The sequence below is a fragment of the Aptenodytes patagonicus genome, chromosome 10, assembly GCF_965638725.1.
Source record: "Aptenodytes patagonicus chromosome 10, bAptPat1.pri.cur, whole genome shotgun sequence".
Classification (NCBI taxonomy): Eukaryota; Metazoa; Chordata; class Aves; order Sphenisciformes; family Spheniscidae; genus Aptenodytes; species Aptenodytes patagonicus.
The window spans coordinates 14,516,029-14,532,896 of NC_134958.1; the positions used below are offsets into that span (position 1 = coordinate 14,516,029).

The 16,868-nt window shown below is 51.1% G+C and overlaps 1 protein-coding gene across 1 annotated transcript in view; it reads right to left on the reverse strand.

The window, feature by feature from the left end:
* Positions 1 to 236: 236 nt before the first annotated feature.
* Positions 237 to 16,868, reverse strand: part of UACA (uveal autoantigen with coiled-coil domains and ankyrin repeats) — a 100,798-nt gene continuing 84,166 nt past the window's right edge. The window contains exon 20 of the transcript XR_012996175.1: positions 237 to 252. The gene's annotated coding sequence lies outside the window, so the exon portion shown is untranslated. The remainder of the gene's footprint in view (positions 253 to 16,868) is intronic.

Sequence of the window (16,868 nt, forward strand, 5' to 3'; positions counted from 1 at the left end):
AGGACTACAAGGATCACGCAAGTCCCAGGGTGATTTTCCCCTCATTCTTAATTCCATTTAAGTTTAACATGAAAGATTCCCAGGTAACACCTACACAGGAAGAAACGAGATTTCTCTGTTTTTAAGTCTTAAGTATTCTTTTTATTCTGCTTTGCTTTTTTCCTTTTGATCATAAATCAATGTCCTTCCGCCACTTTCCCGGGAAGCCGGGCTTGCAGGCAGGCTGCACAGCGCTGCCCTCCATTTCTCCACCTGTGAGGAAGAAAAACCAATAAATTAGGAAAAGCACTTTCTAAAATACTGTGGGGAGAGGGGGAGCCCAGGCGGCTCGGGGGGTCCCAGGCACCCCCGCGGCCCCGCTGCTGGCGGCTCTGCGGACTCTCCTCATCCCTCTCCTGCAGGGACCCGCAGCCTGCTTTGCTCTTCCTCCAAATGCACATTTTAAAATAAGCAATATTACTGAAAACGTTATCAGCCTTTGTTGGTGCATCTCCAGAAACCATTCACATCCTTTTAAAAACAACTTTAATTTTCTTGCAAGAAAATATTCCAGCATGAGCTCGGGATGGCTGAGACCAGCACAAGCGTGTCCATCCTTTTCCACAAAAACGGGACAAACCAGAGAAATATACTGCAAACATCAGCCTCTCAAGAGAATCATTTCCCTTAAAAACAACAAAAAAAACCCATTTTCCTTGAAAAAAGTGCAAACCAACCTGCAGAGGCCCTGGCTGGAGCGCTGGGCCGTCCTCTCTGTACGTGGCTTCTCATCTCTGCTTCCCTGAGCAAAGCCCCGGCCGGCCCCACGCCTCTGCCCCCACGCTGACTGCACTCCCCCCGGTGCTCTGCACCCCAGGAAAGGATCCAAGCAAGAGGTAAATGCAGCAGGTAAACACGGAGGTGTCTGAGACACAGCCCAGAGCCTGGCTGGGAAAGCTATCTGCGTAACCAGGGTGTTTTACATCCCCAGTATCACATGCAATCCTTTACAAGGAGCATTATCTGCTGCAAAATCACATTTAAAAGCATTTCCCCCCATGAATTACCATGGTTTCAATCGATTCAGTCCATTGTTTCAGATCCTGCAGTTGGGCAATTAATCATCAAACATAATTGAAATTATGCAAAGAACAAACTGGTCCCGTAGAGATGCTCAGGGAGGTTTGCTGATGAGGAACAGGGGTGACAGTGACCGGGATGTACCGGAGGGACCTTCTGCCCGCACGGCGCAATAGCGGCTCCTTCAGCTGAGGATCCCCTCCCGAGCACCCGCTGCAGCACCAGAGCAAACTCCCACTTTTCCAGTGATGCAGAAACTGCAAATCTTCTTCTAAGCCTTTAAAACACTGGGAAGGGAGTGAGGATTCAGCTCCTGGCAAACCGGCTTCACTGGCTTGCAAAGCTGCTGGCGATGCTCCCCAGTGAACAGTTTTCGCAAAACCCACCCTGTGCTCTCGCATCCTCCAGAAAAAGTGAAGGTAATCCCTGTCCAGCAGGACATGAAGCTCCCCCACCAGCTCCATCCAGTCTCCCAGGGTATGTGCCTATCGGAGGCTATCCTGGGTCAGCGATCCAGTGGAGGTCAGCATGGAGAAGAGAAGCCGGGACACGTACCAGGAGCCATATCCTGTATCTTACACCCATTCTCGCTGTTAGAGGAAGCACTGTTGTTAAACACACTTTTGGCCTGACCCATACTGCTGAGCACTCTGTTCAAAACTGCACACAGGGACAAAAATAATCCAGGGGAAAGCCAAGCAGCGTGTCCTGCAATGCTGCAATAACGTGAACAGCCATGTGTCTCAGTTTGCGTGGTTTAAAATAAATTTAATAGATGTTTCAACACTTCACTGCTGCTATTCTGGGGATGGTGTTTGGAGTCGATGCTCCGTCTGCTAATTGACAGATCAGGCTTGTGATCCATCCAAGAAACACGAGTGTTGTCATCTTGTGAAGCTGTGGCTTTCTCCTGCTTATCTGTGGCGGGACAACTGTCACGGTGCCATTGCGTGCGTCTGCAGCATCCCCTCTGAGCACCACTGCCCTCTGCGCTGGCCTCACTCCCAGTTCCCTGCGATGGATGCTGGGGGGCTCCTCACCCCCCTCCCAGGCAGGACCCACCTCCCCTGGGAGGGAGCCGGCTCGCTGAGCAAGAGGCTGGTGGGACCACTTGTGTAAGGCAGATAATCTTCATCTCCTACCAGCGACCCCCCTGACCGTCGGCTCCCACCGCCGGCGCTGGAGCACAGCTCCTTTGAGGATCCTCGGTCGCACACCCACGCCAGAGCACACTGGGGATGGGACAGGGAGATTTTCAGGAGTTTTCTGACAGAACGGCTCCTGCAAACTTCATGCTGCTTCCTGCCTGTAAGAACAGGCCATGCAGGCAAACGGGGAAGAGGGCTTTGATTTGCATAAGCTTTTGCAATCAAAAGCCAAAGATGGCGGCGTCACCCTTCAAGCCAGGATGCTAAAAAGCCTCTGAGAAGCCTGGTTTTGCATCCGTCCAGGAACTGCTGTGTAGTTGCTGCTGAAACCAAAATAAATCAATTCCAGTTCTGCAGGATGAGTACGGGAAGCACGATCTGGTTAATCCCCATCTGCAGGAAGGTAGAACTTGGCTTCACGGCGTCTTTGAAGCTCTCAAGAGCAAGATAAAAGAGAAATGCTAAAGCTTTGCAAAAGTGAGCAGAAGGGGGATGGCAGGGAAGCCGTCCACGTGGCCAAGCCGGTGCTTTGCCGGTGTCGCGGTATGGTGGAGCTCACATCTTCTGTGCCTCTGACAAGCCTGGAATGAAAGGGAACCCTCCAGCACGGTGCACGTCCCCCGTGCTTCAGCGAGCAAAGACCAAGAGTTTCTCCTGACTCTGAGGCCATGCATTGATGCAATCAGGTTTGCTCGACAGTTTGGGGCAAAAATGGCGAGTCTTTGAAATACTGTTTCAGATTTGTAACATAGCGTGCAGCCAGGAAGGACTCACATGAGTCTGAAGGGTTCGGCAGAGGGACTTCATCTCACAGAAGAAGAAAAGCAAATCCAGATTGATAGAAAGTTCAATTCATCTCAGAGGGGTCCAAACCACAAGGAAACAGATCTAAATTTCAAACATTCCCAGGGTTTTGTGGTATCCCTACCCAGAGGGCTGGACGGACCCATTATACAGATGAAAACCAGGTGCAAAAAGCTGTCATGAGGTGGGCTTGGGCTACAGTCTCAAAGCTTGTGGGTTTTCAGATAGAGGGTTTCGTTTTGGGGACATCTAATTCTAAGTAAATACACGTGACTCTTGCTTAAAATATTCCACCGCTTCCCATGGAGCCGGCTTTGCCGTTTATCCCGATCTGGATAGGAGTACAATGTTGTGGCTGCCATTAACACATCAACATTTACCATATGATCTTCCCCAGCCTCGCCGTGGTGTTTTATAGATGCTGCCACTCTCCTTGGAGGCTTGATGCATCTGGCAGAAGCTCTTCGTATGGCAGAGACTGGAAACATTTGGAAGGAAAATCCATCCCTTTTCTGGGGAGAAAATGTCCAAAGTAGATAGAAGATAAGGTTGAATTAATTATTTACCTAGGTTAGCCCATGGAAAGCTTCCCTGGGAGCCCGCCGAGACCAGCGGGCTCCCATCTTTTATCTGTTCAGCAGGCTAAGATGGAAGAAGAGGATGGGGGAAAAGAAAAGAGCTTAATGACGGTGTCTGTTGATCATCAACGCGAGAAAAATGAATTGCTTCCCTGAACCTGAAAAATATCAAACTGCATAAATAAATCTATTTAAATTATTAATAAACAAATTTACATTTGGAGTCTGAGCATGAGAATTAATTTCATTTCTTATGCTAAACTGGCCAGTATGGCTGATGACTCAAGAATTAAAAGATGCAGAAATGAAGGAAAAACGAAGGTAGGGTGGTTTTGTAAGGAAAAAGATACAAAATGGAAATTCTTGGCCCTAAAGAAATCCAGCTTCCAGCAGCTGTAAAGTAAAAGCAACAGGAACAAAAAGGGTCTCTGAGTTGGAAGGTGTTTCAGGAATGATGGTCCCTCTCCATCTCTGATGCCGACGCACGCCCAGCGCATCTGCCAGTATCTCCGATGGCAGCAGCTCCTTGGAGGACGCCTAGGCCAGGACATTTAGCGACAGCTAATGCATCCTTACAATTATTAAAAATCAAACCTAAGCAAAAGCCCAGATTGCGATGTCCTTCCCAGAAAACGCCAGCTGTCCCCTCCGCCCCGGGGCTGCTGGTCGCTGCCGCCCCCCACACTGAAGGGCCCCCAGCTGCATCCCCCACGCCTGCCCGTCAAAGGCACTTGTGTGTAACACGAGCGCATCAGCTGCCCCCTTCCAGAGAAATTAATTAGAAAGTGCTAATTTTAGGTAAAATATTGACCTACGGTGGAGGCAGGGCTGAAATCCTCACTATTTTTTGCCCTTTGTGGGTACTTACAATGTCAAGAAGTGGGCAGTGCCTCAGTGGCTGCCACAGATGGGAAACTTTGGGCAGAAACACCAGGGTTTTGGTGCACTTCCCCATTGTCCCAGTGCTCATCAGACTGATGGGGCTTGGACGGTGGTGATTTTGCAGCGCCAAGGCCGGTGCTCAGCTGCGGCAGCTCCTGGCATCCCGGGGCATGGGAACCGCGTCAGCCCCTTCCTTCATACCTCAGCCCCCATGCAGCCAAAGGCCCTCAAAACGCGCCCCCCGATCCTGCCGTCTTCTCTTTTCCAGACTGAACACCCTCATTTTTTTCCATCTTCCCCCATCGGTCATGTTCCCCAGACCCTGCTCGCTCTCCCTCCCCCCTGGACCAGCTCCAAGCCATTCACATCCCCCCTGGGAAGCGGGACCTGGAGCTGGAGAGGTACCCGAGCGGTGCCCGCGACCCCAGCCCCTCTGCCACACACTGTCCCCTGTGTTGGCAGGGGACACGAGGACACGGGCAGCGTGCCCACAGCCACAGGCTCTGCTCCCTTCCAGCAGCATGACTGCAAACACACATCCCAGATAGTGCAGCCCTTTTTTTGTTGTTTATCCTATTCTGCTGGGAACTGGCATTTGTGATAGATTGCATATAAAAACCTACTTATAAAACAATCTTTTCCTCAGCTGCCCTTTCACTGGAGCCTGTCTGCAGTCTCTTCGCCGGGATGCATTGTTATTTCATGTGATGAGACATTCCAGAAAATGAAATAAAATAAAAATAGACATTTGGAGGGGCTTTTGTTTTGCTTTTTCACAGCTCCCCCCCGGTTTGACTCCTGTGAACACACTTGTCGAGTTGATTTGCTCACGCTGCCTCCTAAGCATGTCCTTGCACCGGAGACACTGCTCTTTTAAATTCAGCTTCTCAGAATTAGAAGAAAAACTTGGCAAAGCAACAATAGGGAAAAAAAAATATGAATAATCTCAGAACAGAAGTTGTATTATGTGATGTGGTTGCCATGTGGTTAAGTCTGAGAGAGGATCATGCAAGCGCATTGTGGGAAAAATGATAACAGGCGAAACAATCCAGAGAAACGCTGAGGGTTTTGTAATAAGAGGTTATAATGCAAACCCGGCGATACCGTGCTGTGGCCCAATGCCAAGTGATCTGTGAGAATCCACAATAGCCGGGTGGGTGAGTCAGGATGGGGACAAAGGGGATTGTTGTCCACCCTGCGTTGGGCAGACTGAATTCAGGTACCTTTGGCCGTGTGGCTTCACGATGCGGGGATTTAGGGTGGGGGATGCCCCACTGCTGGCAGTGCATTCGCTTTGGGTACCAGTCCCAAACCCCACTGCGGGGAAACCATCATACAAAGTCATGGCTTAAAGTACGAGACAGACCCGCAGCAAAACCTTGAGCCGTGGGAGGCGTCGATGGCTCCGGCACCTCCGAGGCAGCAGCCGGCAGAGCCCCGATGGCAGAGCCCTGACGGCTGCCGCCAGCACCGACCAAAACGTGCTCGTTCATGCTGACTGCAGCAGTCTTTTCCCTGAAAAGCCTGAACGTACCCCAGAATCTCACTTTACATCATCAAACAGGTTTCCCTTCCACAGGAAAGGAAATGCTGGAGGCATTTCAAGCACACACCGAAACAGCAGTGATGAGCGAAAGCCACTGACATCCACCCCATGCCCCAGCCATGCTCCCACTGCTCTGGCCCCATCCCCTTCCTGGGCCTTGCTCCGTACAAGAAGATTCACCACCTCCACTGCCATCAGAAAGCTATTGGCCATCACGAGTTCATGGCCGAGTTACAGGAGTTGTCTCCAAAGCATCACCGCTGGGGGACTGGCTGTAGAGAAAAGCCAGATTTGAGATATATTTGGATTCAGGTGGTTTGGGGGAAGTACTTATGAACTATAAAACCCCCACATTTTGTTCCCCAAGCTGTATAAGCTGCACTGGGAAACCGTTATTGGGGCAAAACCAACCCGTCCTCCTCTCACTTGTGTTGTCCTGGTATGAATGTACGAGTGGGAGGAAAGTCAGCGCAGTCAGCTGAGCTACGGGAAACTCAGAGAGCGTGCGGAAATACATGCATTAAAAAAAAAAGGGGTAAATTCTGTGAAATGATATCAGCAATGTGAATTTTGCTCTTTTATTGCAACAGAATTACACAGCTCGCTTTTAGCCCGGACGGTGTAACACTGGTCGGTGCAGCACAATGCAGAATGTGCCCTTTGGGGTGGCAAGTCACCAGCGCTGTGATTCACGCAGGTCTCACCCGGTCATGGTCCTGCCCGCAGCAATATGCGAGCAAAAGTGAAGCGTGGGGCGAGGGGAGGAGGCAGACAGCACTGTGACTTCCCTGGCTGCTTTCTCTCCAAGGCAGGGGAGGTTTCTGGGTTCCCACTCCCAGCTAACACAGGCAGCTCTGGCCCCAGCTGAGCCCCTGCGGGGCGGCGGCTGGGGTGCAGCTCTGGGGTGCCGTGGGCAGGAGGGTCCTGCCGTCCCCCCCACCGTGCCAGCTAGGGGCTGAGCAGCACCCTCCTAAATCTGGAAGGCAAGGACTCTGCGGTAGATTAAACATGCCATGAAGAATTGGCAAAGCAGCCTGTGCACTGGCGCCTTGCTTTGTCTCGGAGTAATTTAGCAGGCTTTAATGAGAATTCATTCACATTACATTGTGAATAGCTGCTTTTATGGGAGACAAGAGGTGATGAACTAGTCAGAGTGGAGACGACTGGCACAGATGCCACCATGCATCACCGCTCCCCACTCCCCACTCCCCCTCGTGCCAGGGCTGCCGCAGAAGCACCTAAGGAAGACTGGTGATGAGCAGAGATGGAGCAGAGGGGAGGGAAAGAGCAGGCTCAGCTTCTACAGGGACAAACCCAATCTCTCAACCCCCTCAGGGTCAGAGGAAAGGTAACGGGGTTGTTGGGATGTATCTACAGGGCCAGTCATCCCACCGGTGACCCCAACACTGCCATGATGCTCTGGGGGCGCGGGGCTGGGCAGGCTCCCCACGGACCAGCCCCGGGACCCCCCGTTGCAGGAGTGTCCCCGCCGCAAGAAGGCTCAAAAGCATCGCTGCCGCCAGAGCCGTGGGGTCCCGGTGTGGGGGACGCCAGTGGCACCGTGCCCGCTGCTCTCTGCTGGGGGAGGACAGAGCCCCGGGACAGCTTTGCTTCAAGAGTGACTGAATTCATACAATTAGAGACTGATGTGAGGCGTCGGGATTCAAAACCCTAATTTGGCCTGATTAAAGCTTAATGATTCCAGCTTAATGATTAAAGAAATGCCCCAATTTCCTCCTTCTAAACAGCTCTTGCTGCCAAAACTCAGGTGGAGCTGACACGCATGGGGCTGCAGCTTGTGGAGACAACATGGAAAAAAATCAGGATTTCAATGGCTTGGGCACAGAGGGAAGGATTCATGCAAACAGATGAGCCGGTTAGCTAGCGAAAGGGAGAAATTAAAGTGTTTTAATGAGGATTTCAGGATGAATAACAACCTGGCGGACTCTCAAGCAGAAGAGAATTGCTGTGTGAAATAATTTGAAGGGCTGCAGAGACCAAACTGGTGAGGGTGGGCTGCAGCCCCCCGCCCCGCAGCCCCCCGCCCTGCAGCCCCCGCTCTCCCCATCGCCTCCAGCCTCCAGCCAGGGTCGCCAGCTGAGCATCATGGGGCTCGGGGCAGATGTGTAAGGGGCCACACAACTCAGGGAAACGCTCCGGCTCTTTCCAGCAAGCACTTCAGCATCGCGGCGAGGCAGCCTCCCCGGAGAAGCACAGGCAGAAAATAAAACTACCCATCTGCGCTCGAGCTCTGGACCCCATTAAATCAGCGATCGGCGGGGGGAGAGGGGGCGGCCTCAATTCACACAAGGTGCTCTCTTCATGAAAGCATCTTTTGATTATGTTATTGCAGCTATCAAAATATTGCAGAGTTCAGAGCATTCCTCAGGGATCCCCAAGCTCTTCAAAGACCAGAGGACCACGGCTGGGGAAAAAGAAACCTTTAATTATGTCAGCTTCCATGCTTGTTTCTGCGGTGGATTTCCTTAAAAAAAATTGGTTTTAATGAGAAGAAACACATATGGCTTCATTGTTCAAACACGGAAAAATAAAGCCTTTTCTTTTTTCTTTTTTTTTAATAGACGTGCAAGTTTCTTTTAGGCCCTACGGTATCATCCAGGACTGCATACCGAGGGGCTCTGGAGCACAGAAACTGCGCGCTGTGTAAATCAAAGCCCGGCTGCAGAGCTGCCCTCCCATCTCCAATCTGGGCAGAAGCTTTTCCTCTAAATCCCAGCCCAGCCCCAGCTGACACTCTCGCCATGCCCCATCGCTTTCACATACTTCAGCAGTGTTTTCCTTCTTCCCAGCTACTTCAAACTATGCAAAACCCCACGGCAGGATGATAAGATTTCAGTGGGGTAATCTGCCACAAACCCAGTCATTTTGTTCAGATGTTCATTTGAATTTAAATGTAAAGGCTCGTTTTTATCCCCAAACGTAAATAGCAAATAACAGAGCCATGCATTACACAACAGAAAGCATGGGACAACCCTACATTTTAAAGAACATATAGAGTATATTCTTCTAATAAATTATCCTATCTAGCAAATTTATTTACTGGGCTACCATGTGGTGCAGCCTGCTGAATAAAGTATCTCTTATCAGATCTGCAATGCTTCTGGAAGCTTTGAGTACTAATAAAGAGTGTTTTGTTCAAGAACTCACGGGGAACAATTACAAATAATTGCCAAGAAGGGTGTGTGCCTCCTTTAAGTGACTACGTATTAAAAAAGATGAAGCAGAGTTAAAAAAAAATATCATAATTATTAACCACAGTAAGACTGACTAGCTTCGACACAGTGATTTCTGCCCTTCCCCACCTCCCTCCCTGCTCCCAGTGTTTTGCAGGATGAGCAGGCTGGATTCTCGTGGGGCTGCTGAGGAGCAAGGAAGTTTCTGTTACTGCCCAAGGCTGAGGGATAAACCACAGCCAGAGCCTGGGATATAAATTTGGACATCCCGATGTATGTCCTGATGTCCATCCCAACGTCCATCCCGTACCCAGCCCCCAGCCCACGCACCTGCATTTGTTTGCTGTGAAACAGCAAATCCGTGAAGCCCCGATGCTGCTCTGCGAAAGGCAGGAGCAGGCGACACAAGCCCTCGCTGCAATCGCACTAACGAGAGAGTCTGCTCGTTAATGCACCAGCCTTAATGTTATGTTTCAAATCCACGCCTTAAATGAAGAGCAGTGCCGCAGGGGAAGAGGAGCAGGTTGTTCCCGTTGTTTTCTAGCCCAGTATTTTTAAACCCGATGACTGGCTGCTTGGATGGGCATCCTGGAGCAAGGGCTGCTCAGCACCTCCCAGGAGGGCGCAGCGGCGTTTGGGGCTGTGCAGCCCCAGAGCAGAAGCAACTGTTGCTGTGGGGTAATGAGCACTGGGAGCAGCCGGAGGCATGTGGCATAAGGAAAAGTAGCTGCAGAGTTATATACACCACATCTGACCATCTTAAACCTTTGCCTAGTGTTTAATGCAAATAAGAGCAGCAGTCTGTGCATTAGAGTAACTTCGATTTAAGGTGCGTCCTTCCAGCTCATGCCATGCGCCATCTCGAGTGTTAATCAATCACACTGGAGAGGCTGGAGTTGCAGGAGATGCACCCCATTACCTCTCTGTGTGGGGTGGGAGAGCTGAGCCTCCCCATGCTGGCAGCACAGCCACAGAAGCTGCATCCTGATCCTCAACCCCCTCCACGACACTTTGCCTGCGAGATCCTTCATGGATCCCGCTGGGATCTACTTTTCCAACACATAAGACAGCAACAGGCAGAAAATTTATTCATGATGGAAAAAACAAAACCACAAACCAAAACAAACCAAGAAAACTCCAAGAAAAGTCACTCACTGTAAATAAAATATTTTCTGGGAATGTTTCCCCATCCTTCCTCCCTTGAAGCTACGAAGTAGAGTGGGATTTTTTTCACCCTTTTCCTGAGAATCAGGATCTCCAGGCAGAGTTTGAGCTTCACAGGGCATCATGTTCGCTACCAAAATATTTCACCCGTGCAAACATTTACACTTTAAAAAAAAATTTGCTTCCCAGAAAGCATTAAAATCTACCTGAACCCTCTGAGTTTTAGACTTTCCCTATTCCACATCATCAAAAAAAACCCAAAACCCTAATGCTTTCCAGGCTAAATGCGATCGTGCAGTTTTTCAGCTGGAGCTGTGAACAGAGCAAAAATAGGCAGCGGTTTATGTGTTTCTTTTGCAGCACTCAATATTCATATATACCCTGTGGTAACCTGGCAGTGCCTGTCTTGGTCCTTTCAAACAGTAAGTATGATATCAAGTCAAGTAAAAGAAAATCCTTCTTTAAAATGACTTCTCATGGTAGAAGGACTTACAAAGAGCAACTTTTTGAAAGGTTATAGCTGCAGCACTGACATTTTAGCTGCCAATTTCTTTACACTCCTTGCTTTACATGACAATAGGGAAAAAAATCTTAAACGTACAGCAGTTCCCTTCCCCAGTCAGCAGGACACTGGCGCTATGATGCACAAATTAAAGCTTTGGCAATAACGAGCAGCAGAGATCGGAGACGTGGCCACTGATGCCAAAAAAAAAAAAAAAAAAAGGCACATTTAAAACCACCATAAAGACATAATTTTGCTGTGTTTTCACATGCAAATAATAAGCCAGGAGAGCAGCATCTCTGGCACAGAGAGCAAAGCAGGGTTCAAAATGGGCAGAGCCAAGTGCATGGTTGATAAAGTTTAGTTAGAGAAGAGCTCAGACTTAGCGCATAGGCCATCATGCTCCGGGTCTGGAGCCGAGCCCTCGCTGCCCAGGGCTGACACCTCCCGGCCAGAGAGCACCTCCCTGCGTGCTTTCCCCAGGAGCAGGCCAGAGCCAACACGTGCAATGATTCAGGGGCTGGTGAATCCAAAATAAAAGGCCAGTTATAAATCCAGGTCACCTACCAGCCAAGGCCAGGGCAGACCATGGGTCGCAGAGAGATTTAATGCCAAGAGTGTTGCTGCGGCCCCGATGCCTGGTGAAGGCAGCACCGAGCTCACAGCCCGTGCACGCTCCCCAGCTGGGGCCGAAGATGCACTTCCATGGCAGCCTGCACCGACACGGGAGCAGCCCGCACGGATACGGGAGCAGCCTGCACAGATGCAGGAGCAGCACACACATGCTCGCCACAGGGCCCTTTCTTTTTAGGAAAGAGCCACTTCAAACATGCCAGAGCTTTGGGTTATGTACTGCAAAATGCTTAACAACTCCTGTACAAGAAAAAAAGCCCAAATTAATGTTGTGGCAAGAGCCAACGTGGCATTGGGGCCCCCACTCTCCGCGTGCCCAGGAGATGCTCCTGGCAGGCACGCAGAGCCGAGCAGGGATGCAGCAGTGGGTCCTGCACGGCCAGGAGGAGGATTTACACGAGTGTGCTGTAGTACCCTGGGACCAAAAACAAACTCCAGCAAGAGGCATGCAGTGCCATGTCCTGTTACTGCCTCTGCAATACGCACACAGTGTTTCGGCTACAAGCATCCCATTTTGATTTCATCGGGCAGGAATGTTGTGAACTTCGGTTTAAAGAACAATTTATTTCTTGCAATTTCTTCTCCTGGTAGAAGCAGCTCAGTTTTCCAAGACTTGATTTTTTCCAACATGAAATAAGAAGTTAACCATTGAAATGAAGTAACTCGCTGCTGCATTTGTTTCCCTATTGCGGCATTTCAGAACTTAGATTAAAAATGGAAAGGGGCACCTTTAAAACTTTAATACCATTTAAATGTTCCAGTCTCACTACTGCACCAGATCGTTCAGTAAAGTAGCTAATTAAAAAATGGCTGCTGTGATGACAGACTAGATTAATAGTTTTTGAAGAGCAGCCAGTGCACCAACTGCTCCTGTAGCCATGATGAAAGCTAATAATGTAGAAAATTCTGCCAATTCTTTTAATTCATGAATATTTAAGCCTGTGAAAAATCTGTCAGATCATAGCACTTTTCTGGTGATTTTCTGCTTAAGTACATTTATGGGCAAATGCCAGTTGCTGAAGAAACTTCAGTGGAATGTGAAGACTTTTTATTGTTTGCATTACCAGAGCCCTTTTCTCTCTCCTTTGGCCGTTTAACCCCTGCCAAGGCTGCAGGAGCCAGGGGAGCCGGCTGCTCCAGATAGAGGGACATCCAGCCGGAGCACGGCCCCAGCTGCCCCCCTCGCCCCCAGTCTCCGTGGGAGATGCACCATCCCAGGAGCAAGGGAATGGGATGAAGTTTTGGGGTTATGCACCAGGATGGGAAGAAACCCACAGATGATTCTCGGTGAGGGGTGTCTTTGCTGCAAGAAGAAAAAAAAATATATTTCTTTTTATAGGACCACAAGTTCCCTGGTGTCTCCTGGCCGGGCTCTCCCTGAAGAGTGGGGGCCAAGGGAGCCACGGGCTTTTGTGCTTTCCCCATTAGCCCCATGTAATTAGACAAAACAGGGGCTGGCAGCGGGAGCAGCGAGCGTGGCCGCGGCGGGTCCCAGAGAAGGGGTCAGTGCTGGCACCGGCCGCGGGCTCGCCTCCCAGCTGGCTCCAGCAAGCCCCAAAACAAGAGACTGTCTGAAGCCACGAGTGGTTTATTGGCAGCAGATTCCCTGGCAGTTCCTCAGCGCTCTCCTTGCTGGTGGGCTGCATTCTGCTGCGGTGCCAGGTGACTCATTTTACAGCTATTTAAAAAATAAAAATAAATACGCCTAGTGGAAACGTAACCAGCTTCTTTGCTCCTTGAAGCGCTGGAGGCTGGCGCTTCCCCCGAGCACGTGGCGCGGCGAGCATGGGGTTACCCTCAAGACCGCCTCAGAAGGGATGCTCTTTTCCATCAAACTTCAAGCATTTTTCCCTCAAAACCTGCCCGGTTCTCGGTGCCGAACCACAGCCCTCGTTCTGCCAGCTGAAACTGGAGCAGAATAAAGTAAAGCAGCCAGCAACAGCAATGGGCCCTTCTCTTCTCCTTTCCCATCAGGAAGGTTCACCTGGGACGTGATGGGACATGAACAGAGCCATGAGCATCGCAGCACGCCGGCGGGATGCAGCCACAGTTTGGTCCTTCGCTCTCCAGCCTGGATGCTCCCATGGGAGGGGTGGGTGGGTGGCAGGGCACGGGCAGCTCTCCCTGCCCACAGGCAGCATGAAGGAGGGCAAGGTGGGGAGGGGGGCAGCAATAAGGGGTGGAAAAAAAAAAAAAGAGATGCTCAGCTGTACTTATGCACTGGATGACTTCGTTTCAGAATATTTTAGAATGTGAAACACAGAGCGACTTTGAAACAAAAATGAGGAAACTCCACCAAAATTCTGAATATGTTACCTAAAGCTGAAAATACAGTTTATCATCCCATCCTGGCTGGCGAAAGGAAAGCCCACCATGGTGCAGCACGCCGGGAAGGCTTATGCTTCCAAACCTCTACTCGGCATCTCCTCTGTGCTGCCAGATTACACAAGCCCTTTTAAAACATTCCATAAACATCACTGTGTAATTAAGTGCTTACAGGATTTGCAGGCTCTTTGTTTCACGGTGGGGAATGGCTCCTTTAAAGCTCTCAGAGTTTAGCCGGTCAGCCTAGCCCAAAGGTGCTCACCTCCAGGAATAAACGGCCAACCCGGGCTGTGTGAGTCTGCCGGTGCTCAGGCACCTCTCGCCCCAGGAGGCAAAGCTGCCCCCAGCTCCCTGTCCTGCAGCAGCCGATAACGCTGCACTTGCCGCAGCACTCACGGGGTGCTCTGTCCAGGTGCCACGCTGAAAATGAGCTTTATGGGCTCAGGGGGGACTTTCAACCTTGACCAAGGGCCGGGGTTTCTGCTCGGCTGCCACAGGGACGTACACATCTGCAGTGGGATGGAGGCGAACCTGGAGCACGGCAGAAAAGCCAAGACCCCCCTTCTTCTCCTCGTCACAAACCTTCAGCCACTTACAATGTCACTTCAGCTGAGTAATAAGCAATTATGATTTAATTACTCCAATGCTCTTCAGCAGAATTTTCTGAATAATAATAGTCACTTTTATGGCACCTCATTTATCCTTCCTCCTCTTCATCTGGATTTATCCTGCACCGCCACGAGTCTCAGCACCACCAGACCCGCCTGAGCCGGTCACCTTGCCTCCCGCTCCCACCACTCCTCCACGCCTTTGCTCTTCCCACCACAACACTATTTGCCGCGGCACAGCAGCGGCAGCGACGGCGGGTTTGCAGCCACACGCGCGCCCGTCCCGGAAACTCGCAGCTCAGAGAGAACGCGACAAGTGCTGCTAATTCATAAATATTTAACACCCAAATCTGCTGCCTCCTGATAGCTTTTTCCAGAGTTTCTATTCTAATACATATTCCACCTCCTTCCCCTCCCCACCGGCCCTCCTCGGTTTTTTTTCCCTTCCTCTTTGCCGGGCACTAATCCAAGTGCTGAGATGACTGTTTCACTTCCCTGCTGTCATCAGTTGTTTTTATCTTATCTGGACCGTGGATGCCAGTCAGCAACCCGCTGCGGTCTTTCCAGTTGAGTCCTGACCTCCGCAATCAGCCTCAAGATGTCCTGTAACAAGCAGATACGGTTACTCAACTTGTCCATCAGCACTTCTGGAGGGGGGAAAAAAAAAATAGAAAAAAAGAGAAAATCCCTGCAGAAGACAGAGCTGACAGCTCAGGGTGGGGAGCTGCCGGGAGCACGGCAGCTCAGCGCCAGGCAGGCTGCTCAGGGAGCCTGGGCTGGGAATTTCATGCTGAATGGGGCTAGTGGTGGTGCTGGCGCTGCACAAGCCCGGAGGCATGCAGGGGTTCCCACGGGTGGGGATTCTGGCTCTGCTCTGGGGCCCCTTGTCAGCAGGGCACGGCACAGCACAACAAGGCCTCCAAACCGGGGCGAGGGGCACTGCAAGGCAAACTTCAGAGTCTCAGGGGACTGGGAGCAGCAGGAGGATGCTCTGCCGGGGCTGCAGGCTGGCTGGGGTTCCCTGCCGCTCCCCACCCTGCTCAGGCTGCCTCTGGCATGTCTTCTCTGTGGTGGTCATGCTTGCCCAGATCACCCTGGCCAGACCTCAGCCTGCTGCCCCCAGCCTGCCTGGGCCTGGGGGTTATCTCCACCATGGCCCACTGTCAATCAGATCCCCCTTTTTCCTCCCAAACTGCTGCTTCATCCCTCCTTTGCTGTGCTTTGCATGCAGGGGCACCCACGTACTGCTCTGGCTGCCAGGGGAGGGGAGGAAAATTCATTTAGGAGAACATAAGGACACGGCTGTTTCCCAACCTGCAAGATTCCAGTACCACCTGGATCAAGGGGGCCGGGACTGGCAGACCCCAGTGAGCACAGCAGGCAGCACGGGGTGTTCAGCCTGAACTCCGGCCAGGTGCTCGGGAGGAATTGGAGAGCATCTCATGCTCTGCTGCTCTCAACCAGCAAAGGAGCAACGTGCAAAGAGCCACATACAGCAACAAGCACCACCACCAGTACACCTCCCTGCTCTCGAACGCCCTTCCTTCTCACCACACTAGGAATGTGCATTTTGTACATCGTTTGTTGGACATTTCACACACTCAAGGAAAGGGTTGGGGTTTTGTCCTCCAGAGTGGGAACATAGATCTGGGGACTGAAAGATTTGTTTTCTGGAGATATCCCACCTGGACTCTTGGGCAAATTCAATGCCTGTCCTTCTCCCTCACCCAGACCTCAGGGACCGAGGCCGCTTTTCGCAAGACAAGCCCCTTGGAGCGAGCCAACCCTTTCCCCGTACCTCACCGGCACTCAGGAGAGCAGCAGCAATGAGCTCATCACTCTGACCTAGAAAAGAGTTCCTGCAGGCAGCACATCTCCAACTATTTGGGACATGCTCTCCTTCGGGTCGGACCGCTGTAAGTTGGGTGCCTTGCGGGGCCAGCCCTGAACCTGGCATTGCAGGTGTGCCAAAGGGACACACACAGCACCACAGAACGGGGACACTTGCTGGTCATAGGCTGAAAACAGCAGCGGTGATTTAGAGCGGGGGTTCATTTCTCCCATCTCCCACAGCAGCCAGCAGCAGAGCGAGCACAAGAAGCGGGGGGAGCGCTGGACGATGCTCCCTTGCTCCTTGCCCAGCCTCAGCTGCCCCGGAGCCAGCGGCTGCATCCAGACCATTGTCCTTCACAACAGCCTCGTCCCCTTCCCGACTCTGGCCTCCAGCATCTTGTAGCACCGATTTCCACAGTTAATTTATCAGTTTAATAACAGCATCATCAAGAAGGGCGAAGCAAGGCTAGCACTGAGCCAGCTCAACTTTATATACATATCACCCAGAGTAAAAATGTCATGTAAGATTTACTCAACATGCGTTTTATCAAAGTGCTCAAGCGCTGAAGTAAAAGGGCTTTTAGTTACAGCA